This window comes from Bufo gargarizans, unplaced genomic scaffold, assembly GCF_014858855.1.
Source record: "Bufo gargarizans isolate SCDJY-AF-19 unplaced genomic scaffold, ASM1485885v1 fragScaff_scaffold_528_pilon:::fragment_2:::debris, whole genome shotgun sequence".
NCBI lineage: Eukaryota > Metazoa > Chordata > Amphibia > Anura > Bufonidae > Bufo > Bufo gargarizans.
This window is the reverse complement of record NW_025334131.1, coordinates 39,369-52,337: the sequence shown is the minus strand read 5'-3', so window position 1 is coordinate 52,337 and position 12,969 is coordinate 39,369. Positions and strand designations below refer to the sequence as shown.

The following is a 12,969-nucleotide window of genomic DNA, read 5'->3' as shown; positions in this document are numbered from 1 at the left end:
TCTTTTCTGGCATAGAGTTCCGTCCTAGAGGCTCTATACCAGAAAAGAACTGATCAGTTTTATCCCCATGCATTCTGAATGGAGAGCAATCCATTCAGGATGCATCAGGATGTCTTCAGTTCAGTCATTTTGACTGATCAGGCAAAAGATAAAACCAAGGTCAATATAATAAACATTGGTGGCGCAGTGCGCCCCCCCAACGCCCCAGTATAATAAACATTGGTGGGGCAGTGTGCCCCCCTCAATATAATAAACATTGGTGGTGCAGTGCACCCCCCCCCCCCCAACACCCCAGTATAATAAACATTGGTGGCGCAGTGCCAATGAGGGTTAAAAAATTTAAAAAGTTATTAACTCACCTCCTCCAATTGATCGTCTCCTGTTCTTTCTTCAGGACCTGTCAAAGGACCTGTGGTGACATCACTGTGCTCATCACATTATACATCACATGATTCATCACCATGGTAATGGACCATGTGATGAGCTCAGTGACTTCACCACAGGCCCTGAAGAAAGAACAGGAGACCGGCAGCTACGCGATCAACTGGAGGAGGTGAGTTAATTTTTTTAAATTATTTTTTAACCCTCATTGGCACTTCCCACTGTGCTACCAATGTTTCTTATACTGGGGTGTTGGGGGGGGGGCACACTGTGCCACCAATGTTTCTTATACTGGGGTGTTGGGGGGGGCACACTGTGCCACCAATGTTTCTTATACTGGGGTGTTGGGGGGCACACTGTGCCACCAATGTTTCTTATACTGGGGTGTTGGGGGGCACACTGTGCCACCAATGTTTCTTATACTGGGGTGTTGGGGGGGGGGGCACACTGTGCTTTTCTTTCTTAGACTCCCTGTACAGTGTGTGACTCAGACTCAGAGCTGCTAGTGCTTGCCTTGCCTCAGCTCTGATTGGTTGGTGGGTGGGGAGGGGCTGGCAGAAGCAGCTCTAGGATCAGATTACACTCCTCCCTCCCCTCCCTGCTGCCAGCGTCTCTGCTATTGTGTGCTGTGACTCACTGACTCAGACTGAGAAGAACATCGGCGGCGGGGCAGAGAACTATCAGCTCCTGTGCCCGCCGCTGTTCAACGGCAGAGCTGCCGCGGAGGGTCTAGTCGCAAATGGCGACAAGACTAAAAAGTCTTGTCGCCATTTGTAAATTCTAAGTCGCATTGGCGACCATTTTGGTCGCAATCTGGAGCCCTGTATACTGGTCCTTATATGCTGATGGGCAGAAGCTTCGCTCATCTCCTACATCCATACGTTCCCCTTCTTCCCGTATCCTATTCAACTCCACCTCACATCTTCCTACTGCCACCAGAACATTAGTTTGCCCCTTTATTCCCAGAGTCGCCCACCTACAAACGTATCAAACTCATGGGCAGCTCAGTGATGTGACAAACACTAGTAACTGTGTAGTTAGCATTACACCTCCTCATAAAGGCTACTATTGTGTAATATCTGTCTGTATTCATTAATTTGAATGTATTGCATTAACACCTTCAGGACCCTGCCATTTTTCACCTTAAGGACCAGGTGATTTTTAGCAAATCTGACATGTGTCACTTTAAGTGGTGATCATTTTAAAACGCTTTTACTTATCCAGGCCAATTTACAAAAAAAAAATGAAAAATTAGCAAATTTCCAAATGTCAATTTCTCTACTTTTATAATAGTAATACCTCCAAAAATAGTTATTACTTTACATTCCCCATATGTCTACTTCATGTTTGGATCATTTTGAAAATGACATTTTATTTTTTTAGGGACGTTAAAATTTTCAAGAACATTTCCAAACCCCAATTTTTTCAGGACCAGTTCAGTTATGAAGTCACTTTCTGGGGCTTACATATTAGAAACCACCTATAACTCACCCCATTTTAGAAACTACACCCCTCAAGGTATTCAAAACTGATTTTACAAACTTTGTTAAACCTTTAGGTGCCCTAAGAGAATTAAATGAAAATGGGAATGAAATGTCAATTTTCTTGCAGATTTTACATTTTAATGTATTTTTTCTGCAACACATCAAGGGTTAACAGCCAAACAAAGCTCAAAATCTATTACCCTGAATCTGGAGTTTACAGAAATACCCCATGTGTGCTCAAAAACTGATGTATGGGCGCACAGCGGGCTTCAGAGTGGAAGGAGCACCATATGACTTTTGGAGAACGGATTTAGCTGGAATGGTAATTGGGAGCTATGTCGCATATGAAGATACGGGTGGCCCTAGAGTGGAAACCCCCAAAAAGTGACCCCATTCTGGAAACTACACCCCTCAAGTAATATTTCAAGGTATGTAGTGAGCACGTTGACCCATCAGGCGTTTCACAGAATTAGGAAACGATTGGCTGTGGAAATGAAATTTTTTTCGAGAACAAGTTGCTTTACACCCACATTTTACACTTTCAAAAGGGAAAACAGGATAAAATGCACCCCATATGTGCTCAAAAAATGATGTATGGATGCACGGCAGGGTTCAAAAGGGAAGTAGAGCCATAGGGCTTTTGGAGGACAGATTTTGCAGGATTGGCTTTTGGGAGCTATGTCGTATATGAAGACACCCTGAAGTACCCCTAGAGTGGAAACCCCCCAAAAGTGACGAAATTCTGGAAACTACACCCCTCAAGGAACAGTTCGAGATGTGTAGTGAGAAGTTTGTCCTCCAACGTGATTCATGGAATTGGCTGTGTAAATGAAAAATTGACTTTTTGCCCACATTTTTCACTTTCACAAGGGGGAACTGGAGAAAATGCACCTCCTAATTTATTGCCCATTTTCTCCAGATTACAGCAATACCCCACATGTGCTTGTATACTGCTATATGGGTGTACTACGGGGGTCAGAAGGAAAGGAGCACCAAATGGCTTCTGAAAGGCAGATTTCTCCGGAATAACTGACAGGTGCCATCTTGCAATTGAACACAGCCTGAGGTGGTCCTAAAGTGGAAACCCCTAAAAAGTCACCCCATTCCAGAAAATACACTCCTCAAGGAATATTTCAAGGTACGTAGTGAGCACTTTGACCTATCAGGCGTTTCACAGAATTTGGAAACGCTTGGCTCTGAAAATGAAAAATGAATTTTTTTTCCAGAAAAAGTTGCTTTACACCTACATTTTACACTTTCACAAGGGAAAACAGGACAAAATGCACCCCACATTTTGTTCCCCATTTCCCCCCGAATACGCCAATACCCCATATATGCTCAAAAAATTATGTATGGCCGCACGGCAGGCTTCAGAGTGGAAGGAGCACCATATGGCGGTTAGGAGAGAGGATTTAGCTAGAATGGTAATTGGGAGCTATGTCGCATATGAAGAGACCCTGAGGTGGCCCTAGAGTGGAAACCCCCAAAAAGTGACCACATTCCAGAAACTACACCCCTCAAGGAAAAAAAGATAGAACATGTCCTATTCTTGTCCGTTTTTGCAGACATGAATAGGCATTTCTATCATAAAATGCAGAATGCACACGACCGGTATCCGCATTTTGCAGATTCACAATTTGCAGTCCGAAAAAACGGATACGGTTGTGTAAATCAGCCCTAAAGTTGGATTCACAAGTGACTTTCTCCATTGTAAAGGGAGAAATCCGCTGTATAAATTGACATGCTTTTGTTTTTTAAGCAGCAAGTGAATTCTGAATATCTCATTTACTTTACTGGTACTGTACAACACTGCGGATTTGCTGCGTGAAAATCTGTGATGACAAATCGGCAGCTATTCAGTCACATGTGAATCCAGCCTAAGGCCTCCTGCACACAAACGTTTTTTTTCCCCGTTTTTTGCATTCTGTATATGGTCCGTATTTGGAACTATTAATTTCAAATAAAAACGGAATGTACTCCGTATGCATTCCGTTTCCGTATTTCCGTTTATCCGTTGAAAGATAGAACATGTCCTATTAGGGCTGTTTCACACGAGCGGATGCCGTGCGTGACATCCGCTCCGTGAAAGCGTTCCAAGACCCGATGCAGACTGCAGAGGCACGGAGCATTATTAGTCATGTAATCCGTTAATGTATCCGTTCCGTTTTTGCGGAACCATCTATTGAAAATGTTATGCCCAGCCCAATATTTTCTATGCAATTACTGTATACTGTGTATGCCATATGGAAAAACGGAACCAAAACGGAAATGCAACGGAAACAAGAAAACGCAAAAACGGATCCGGAAAAAACGGCCTGCAAAACACTAAAAAAGCCATACGGTCATGTGCAGGAGACCTAAGGGTACTTTCACACTTAGCGTTAAAGTTATCCAGTATTAAGTTCCGTCATATGGGCTCAATACCGGGGAAAAAAACGCTTCAGTTTTGTCCACATTCATTGCAATGGGGACAAAACTGAACAGAACGGAATGCTCGAAAATGCATTCCGTTCCGTTTAGTTGCGTTCCCAGATCGGAGAGAAAACCACAGCATGTTGGTTTGTTTTCCGTCCTGGGAAAAACTGACCCGTTTTCTCTGCCACAATATAAAATGGATCCGTCCTCCATTGACTTCCAATGGAGTTCAAAGCGGATCCGTCTTGGAAATGTTAAAGATAATACAACCGGATCCTTTCATAACGGATGCAGACGGTTGTATTATCAGTAACGGAAGCATTTTTGCTGAACCCTGTCGGATCCAGCAAAAACCCTAGTGTGAAAGTACCCTAAGGCCCCATGCACACGGCCGTGTTACCGCGGCCTGGATCCCTCCTGAGAGCAGGAGCGCACGGCGTCACTGGTTGCTATGACGCCGTGCGCTCCCTGCTGCCGCCGCAATACAGTAATACACTGGTATGATCTATACCAGTGTATTACTGTACTGTGCCGGCAGCAGGGAGCGCACGGCGTCATAGCAACCAGTGACGCCGTGCGCTCCTGCTCTCAGGAGGGATCCAGGCCGCGGTTCCACGGCCCGCACACGGCATGGGGCCTAAGACTATTTTCACAACATTCTAAAACCAGTGGCAGAGCAGTCGCCTGCTCAGTCTCTGAGGACAGCTCATTCTTGGCTGTGGAACTCCCCCCAAAATTTGACAAATACTGCAACCTATTTTAGCCCTTTCTCTTTGACTTCAATAAGGATTTCAGTTGAAATATGCTTGTAAGAAGGCCTCATGCACACAGACGTTGTTTTGGTTTGCATCCCAGACGCAGTCACTTCAATGGGGCCGTAAAAAAATATAATCTGTCTTATTCTTGTCCATGCTTTGCGGACAAGAATAGGCAGTTATATTAAAGGCTGTCCGTGCCGTTCCGCAAAATGCGGAACGCACACAGACGCCATCCGTGTTTTGCGGACCGTAAAACACACAATGGTCGTGTGCATGATGGAATGGAATACACCATGTATTTTAGCCGTGTGATGGCAGATTTTCTTGCAGACATTTCTGCAAATCAAAATGAGTTCCCTCAATGGGGCTTGCAGAAATCCATGCACTCGCCGCCAGAACAACCCCAATCCGATGAATGGAAGCAAATTTCATCCAAGGAAATGTCTTCATAACGTAATCTGCGGTGTGAAAGCACCCTGATTAGGGATCATAATGAGCTGGACACCTTTTGCTGTTTTTTGGAGAGTCATGGTGGAGCCACCATTACTCACACACTAAGATCATTCCCAGGGACTGTTCACTAATGGGTGACTGATTTGGACTAGGTTAGAGAACAGCATTTTATTGCCACACGATGCATCTCTTTGTGGTCACTGAGCAGGAGCACGGGGTTTCTGCAGATTACACGGGTCAGGGGTGCTGTTTGACCCCACCCAACCTCTAAACGTACAAACGCCGCGACTTCTCTCCTCCACTACAAGGACATAGAGCTTTGTCAGGCAGCGCACATTATCGCCGCTCCACAACACACCCGGTCATGTGAGGCTTCAATGAATGGATTATTATTAGGACTCTTTTTACCATTTCACTTCCTCTTTTCTCAACGTCAGCCGACCTTCCCTACAGCCAATCAGAGTTCTCCCTCTACAACCCTGTCAACCAATGCCAGTGATCCACGCAGAGAAGGTCCTGGAAGGTTTCCGCCCCACAAATGATTAGCGGCTACTTCAGCCAATGACATCTCGTCCTCTAGTTTTAGCCTCGCCCCAACGCATTTTGTAGCCAATAGATGAGCGCGTTCTAGGCGTGGCCAGTGTGGGGGTTTGGGGAGGCTGTGTCCTACCTTTTAGTGCGTGACTCCTCCCCCTCTGCTTCACTCCCGGCAGGACACGTGACGGAGCGGTTGGTGCAGCGAAGGCCGGTAGCCGGTGTCTGTGGAGGAGGAGGGGAGAACCCTGTCCGTACGGTGAGTGGGTTTTTAGGAGGCATAGAGAACAATGGCGGTCGGTGTAGGGCTTCTGCACTTTTGTAGCATTAGGTTTAGGTCCTGGTCGCCTGACTCAGTCATACACCGGCTTCCACTCTGTCATAGCCCTAACGCTAGGCCTCAAACACTGTTCATCCTCATTACGGTAGGCGAGCGTATCCTCTCACATGTCTTATCACCGGGTCATTCATTAATACTGTGCGTGTGAATAAAGCCGATACCGCATGCGGTTTCTGCTGCTCCGAGTGTTGCAGCCAGTCTCATGTAGATTTCATGTGGTATATATTATCCCTTTAATAGGCGGTGTTATGTAATGTATACTTGCCAACGCCAGCTTCTATTGCAAGATGTCACAATCGGTGACAGAACCCGTTAGAGTGGGGTGAATGTATTGTCTGGCCCCTGTCACACTGCCCTTCTGTTGAAGACTTGGGTGGGTGCCTCATGGACCCCTCCCCCATCTTGAGCTTTGAGCCACCACCTGCATGGTCAGTCGTGGAAGACCATTAGTTACACTGGGTGATCTTCTCTGATGGTTGTATATAGGGGGGGCGGGGTACCCTATGTTAAGATGTACAGGTTATCAGCCACCAGAGGAGATGCCCTATCTCCACACATGGTCACCTCTCCGATCCCTGCAGAGGTACAGGTTATCAGCCACCAGAGGAAATGCCCTATCTCCACACATGGTCACCTCTCCGATCCCTGCAGAGGTACAGGTTATCAGCCACCAGAGGAAATGCCCTATCTCCACATGTCGCCTCTCCGATCCCTGCAGAGGTACAGGTTATCAGCCATGAGCTGAGATGCCCTATCTCCACATGTCGCCTCTCCGATCCCTGCAGAGGTACAGGTTATCAGCCACCAGAGGAAATGCCCTATCTCCGCACCTCACCTCCGATCCCTGCAGAGGTACAGGTTATCAGCCACCAGAGGAAATGCCCTATCTCCACATGTCGCCTCTCCGATCCCTGCAGAGGTACAGGTTATCAGCCACGAGCTGAGATGCCCTATTTCCACACATGCTGCGTTGCCACCTCTCTGATCCCTGCCCCCTGCTGACTCATTCCTGTTGTGAAGATTAAAAAGAAAAACAGCGCGAAATGCTGAACCTCTTGCGGGCAAGTCCCTGGTGGTTACAGAAGCAGTCTGTGGGGGCACTGCCAGTAATGTAGGCAGGGTTACATGTATTTCCTCTTCTGAACCCTTACTCCAGGCTGCATTTTCCTGGCATTATTATGGCCCGTTATGGTGACCCAGTTATACATGGCAGCTGCCTGGGGCTGTCATGAATTGATGGGAGTTGTAATCTTACAACATTTGGGGGATCCCAGGTTGGCAGTATGATGTCTGGTACCCTTGCCTTGTCATTTTCATGGCATGTCAGCCAGGTTTAGACAGATTTCAGGTCGCTGTTTTGCTGGGATTATTTTCTGTGGATTTTTGTTTTTTCTTTGTTTGGCACAAAAAAAAAATCAAGCTCTAAATGGCTTGTTTCACAACGCGCCTGGCAAGTGGCGGAGATACCGCGCAGCAGACGCCCGAGTCATTAGTTGTCCATGTCATAGATCAAAAGCCTCTTCATACAGCGCAGCTGTCACTCATGGATTCAGGTCACAAGACAACAAGAGGGTAATTTTAGGGTCCATTCACTCGACTAAAGGTTTTGGGCCTGTATTGCAGACCGCAAACGGCGGGTCTGCAATATATGGGCACTGGAAGTGTGCACTCCGTGGTATGGATGTGTGGGCACCTGCCATGTGAATCCCGTATTGTAGTGTGGACCCATTGACTTGAATGTGTCTGCAATCCCCAAATTACGGCAACAGGCCACGTCGTATCTTTTGCGTAGAGGAAGCACATCTGTGGGCTTTTGGGTCTGTATCTCAGCACTGGAAAAGATGATGGGACATGTCCTATCTTTTGCTGTATTTTGCGTATCGTGGACCTATTAAAGTCAATGGGTCTGCACCACAATACAGGATTCACACAGCCGGTGCCCGTGCATTGCAGATTGCTATTTGTGGTAACACAGCATGGGAACGAAGCCCCTACTGTCGTGTGAATGGGCCCTAAAAAAGCACACATTTTAAAGCCTAAATTAGTATTTTTTTTCAGGACTTAGATATTGATGACTTCAGTATCAGGACGGTGGGGTTTTGGGGGTGCTCCATAGGGTACGGGGCCCCTGTTCTCGCAGTCGGTTAGAGTCCCAGTAGTAGGACCTCCACCGATCTGCTAGTTATCCTCTATCCTTTGGATATCGAATAACTTCATATAACCGCAATATCCAATTAACTATTCATCACCTATGATCAGCTGATAACATAATGAGGTGGATCAGGGTGAGGTAGGCCTAAATCTGTGGTCTGGAGTGGAGGTCCCATGAGCTTTGACACGGGCTGCCTCAGTCCTGGATATTACAGTATGGCTGCAGTCACATGACGTGTAGCGGCTGGTGGGCTGAAAATTGTTCTGATGAGGAGGAGAGACTAACGCTGGGTTCAGACCTGAGCGTTCGGGATGTCGCGCTCTGTATGTGCGATTGTACCGGCGTTTGCAATCGCGCATACAGAGACAAGCGAACGCCCATTGTCTCGCGTTCCCGGAAGTCTATGTACGGGAACGCGCGACAAGCCGCCCCAAAGAAGCTCATGTACTTCTTGGGGCGTCGGGCGTTTTACAGCGCGATCGGACGCGCAGTAAAACGCTCAGGTGAGAACCATTCCCATAGGGAATCATTGGTTCTTGCCTGTTGAGCATTTACAGCGTGTAGGAACGCACTGTAAAACGCTCAGGTCTGAACCCAGCCTTAGACACTTGACCAGAGCCAAACCCTTTGGTTGCCAGATTAGATGTTGTCTTGACACAGGCTAGAGAAAGCTGTTCAGAAGTTCTGGTATCAGGGAAAGCAGTGAAGTTCTAAATGAAGGTAAATTGCTATAATGTGTATGTGGGTAAGGGGTTACTAATGGAAACAATTTAACCCCTGGAATACCCCTTTTAAAAGGGTCATCTGACCACACTGCCATTTTACATGCAGCCCTGAAAGTGCTCAGCCTAAGGCACCTTTGACACAAGTAAGTTTTCCGCCACACTCGTGTGAAAGGCCTTAAGGAAAAAACCTTCTAGCACTCCATTCCAGGCCTGATCCCCGCTGCTTTCTGCTCATATACAAGGAAAAATATGTGCAGATACCTGTAGGCTGCTGCTGAATTACAAAAGCAAGCACACACTGAATATAAGGGTTGTGCATCATGCTCCATATATATTCAACTAGCAGAAGGAGCCGGCTTCGCTCAGGTATATTTAATCTATTTCATGTTTGTGTGTGTCGTTAAGAGATCAACAGTATCCCCCATAACAGTGACATCTATAGCATCCCACCCCTTTAACCCTTTCATGACCAAGGGTCATTGATGCCCTAGTGTCCAGGTCAAAATTTACAAATCTGACATGCGTCACTTTATGTGGTAATAGCTTTGGAACACTTTTACTTATCCACGCCATTCTGAGATTGTTTTCTCGTGACACATTGTACTTCATGATAGTCATATATTTGAGTCAATATATTTCACCTTTATTTATGAAAAAATAAAAAATGCACCCAAAATTTGGAAAAATTCACAATTTTCCAAATTTCAATTTCTCTGCTTCTAAAACAGAAAGTGATACCTCATAAAATATTTATTACTTAACATTCCCCATATGTCTACTTTATGTTGGCATCATTTTGGAAATGTCATTTTATTTTTTTAGGACGTTAGAAGGCTTAGAAGTTTTTGAATCAGATCTTTTTTTATTAGAAAAATTACTTGACATACAATATCAAAAAAAGCCAGTCATTGTACATTGCAAATGATAAGTACCGAAACTTCCATCTCAGACCGTAGGATACCGTCAGGAATCACAAAAATATAATAATATAACTGACATCCCCCCCCCCATTCCAGTGTTGGTTAACTAATAATTACTACCAATAGAAGTCACATGTTCCCTCCAAGGATCCCATAACTTTTCATATTTAGCTGGGCAGCCTCTCTTCTGAAATATCATTTTTTCATACGAAAGCATGGTATTGACCTTTGACAGATATTCTTTAAACCCTGGCGGTTCAGCTTGAATCCAGTGTTGCGCCACTAGTTTCCTTGCCACATATAACAGTCGCCCAATTGCCACTTTACTAACCTCATCTGTACACAATTCTGCGGTGTACCCCAATATACAAACTTTAGGGTCCTTTGAGATGTGCACCCGGTACGCTTTCCTAACATTCTTCAGTACTGTATCCCAGAACTGTTGTAACCTGGCGCAATTCCACAACATATGTATTAGATCAGCAGAGCCCACAAAACACCTGGGGCAACGGTCATCCGACTTACACCCTATACGATGTAAAAAAAAATCGGTGTCTTGTACACTCTGTGAACAATAAACAGTTGTGACAGCTTACCCCCTTCGCTCAAGGAGGTTAACAGGATTGCCTCCAAAATATCAGCCCATTGATCCATAGGGCTCTCCCCTACATCCTGTTCCCATTTATGCATTCTGTTTAAGGGATGGAGTTCAAGCTGTTTATCCAACAGCAGATATTGCTTCTCCCCTCCAACCAAGGCAATTTGAAGCGCTGTATCTCGTTGAGAGACTTGCAGGCCGTTTTTAACCGTGGTATCATACGCATGTCGTATTTGAAGAAGTGAGTCTTAGGAACACCAAAAAGATCTTGAATAGATTTAAAAGTACTAAAAACTCCGCCCTCCATTAAATGCTCTAGTCGTAACACTCCCTTCTTTCTCCACTCCTCAAAACCTTGCAATGAGTTGAATTCTGCCAGCACTAAATTACCCCATAGCGGAGTATATGGCGTACAGCCGCCAATCCCCCTACGTGCTTTCACTTTATTCCAGGCAGTGTACATTGTACGATACAATGAGCCAGTCAGCTTTGCAGCCTTTGGATCCACGCCTTCCAGCAAGACCATGACATCTTTCCCCAAGATCTGCCTGGTCATATCTTTTGTCTCAGGTTCAAGCCACCCCTTAAAATGCTGGCATTGAGCAGCTAAATAGTATATCCAGGGGTTTGGTAGTGCCAGGCCACCTTCCGTTTTGGAATATTGTAAAGTTTCCAATCTTATTCTGGGCTGGCCTTTACGCCACACTAATTCCCTAAAGATGGTATTAATTTGACCAAATTTATCTCTAGATATCCACACCGGCGAATTATGCAAAACATATAGCAGCTGTGGCATCATGATCATTTAAATCAAATTCACTCTACCCACTACAGACAGATACAATTTGCACCAGGCCTTAGATTTGTCCCTAAATTGCCGGAGCAGAGGCGTAAGATTAATTTCAATGAAGGTTCTCACATCGGGCGAAATATGTATACCTAAATACTTGATCTTATTTTCACCGGGAATTCTACAGTCGACTATCACACTTAGAAGGCTTAGAAGTTTAGAAGCGATTCTTAAAATTAAGAAAATTTCCAAAACCCACTTTTTAAGGACCAGTTCAGGTCTGAAGTCACTTTGTGGGGCCTACATAGTAGATACCCCCATAAATGACCCCATTGTAGAAACTACACTCCAAGTTATTCAAAACTGATTTTACAAACTTTGTTAACCCATTAGGTGTTCCACAAGAATTAAAGGAAAATGGAGATGAAATTTCTGAATTTCACTTTTTTGGGCAGATTTTCCATTTTATTAATTTTTTTTCTCTAACACATTGAGGGTTAGCAGCCAAACAAAACTCAATATTTATTACCCTGATTCCGCGGTTTACAGAAACACCCCACATGTGGTCGTAAACTGCTGTACGGGCACACGGCAGGGCGCAGAAGGAAAGGAATGCCATACGGTTTTTGGAAGGCAGATTTTTCTGGATTGGTTTTCTGAACGCCATATGTTTTTTATTTTTCTGCCGATTGTCTTGTGTAGGGCCTCGTTTTTTGCAGAAAGTGTTGAGGTTTTTATTGGTACCATTTTTGGGTACATAGGATTTATTGATCATTCATTATTACACTTTATGGGGCAAGGTGACCCAAAAATTCTGTTTTGGAACAGTTTTCATTTATTTATTTTTACAGCATTCATCTGAGGAGTTAGGTCATGTAATAGTTTTATAGAGCAGATCGTTCCGCACGTGGCAATACCTAATATGTATACTTTTTCTTATTTATCGAAGTTTTACACAATAATAGCATTTCTGAAACCCAAAAAATTGTGTTTGTGTCTCCATAGTCTGAGAACCATAGCTTTATTTTTTTTTTTTTTGGGCGATTGTCTTAAATAGGATATCATTTTTTGCGGGATGAGGTGATGGTTTGATTGGTACTATTTTGGGGGTCATAAGCCTTTTTGATCGCTCGCTGTTTTGTGATGTAAGGAGACAAAAATAGCTTTTTTGGCCCTGTTTAAAAAAATAAAAAATAATTTATGGTGTTTATCGGACGGGGTCTATCATGTGATATATTTATAGAGACGGTCGTTACGGACGCCGTGACACCTAATATTTGTATTTTTTTATAGGAAAAGGCAATTTCTTAAAATTTACATTTACATTTTTTTTTATAATTTTTTTTCCACTTTTTTTTATTAAGTCCCTCTTGGATCATGAAGATCCAGTGGGGCTGATAGCTGTACTATACTTTGCAA

General features: G+C 44.6%; 1 protein-coding gene across 1 annotated transcript in view; it reads left to right on the top strand.

Annotated features, from left to right (window-relative positions):
- The first annotated feature begins 6,160 nt into the window (after window positions 1-6,160).
- LOC122922589 (calnexin-like) overlaps window positions 6,161-12,969 on the top strand; it is a 38,081-nt gene continuing 31,272 nt past the window's right edge. The window contains exon 1 of the mRNA XM_044273259.1: window positions 6,161-6,284. The gene's annotated coding sequence lies outside the window, so the exon portion shown is untranslated. The remainder of the gene's footprint in view (window positions 6,285-12,969) is intronic.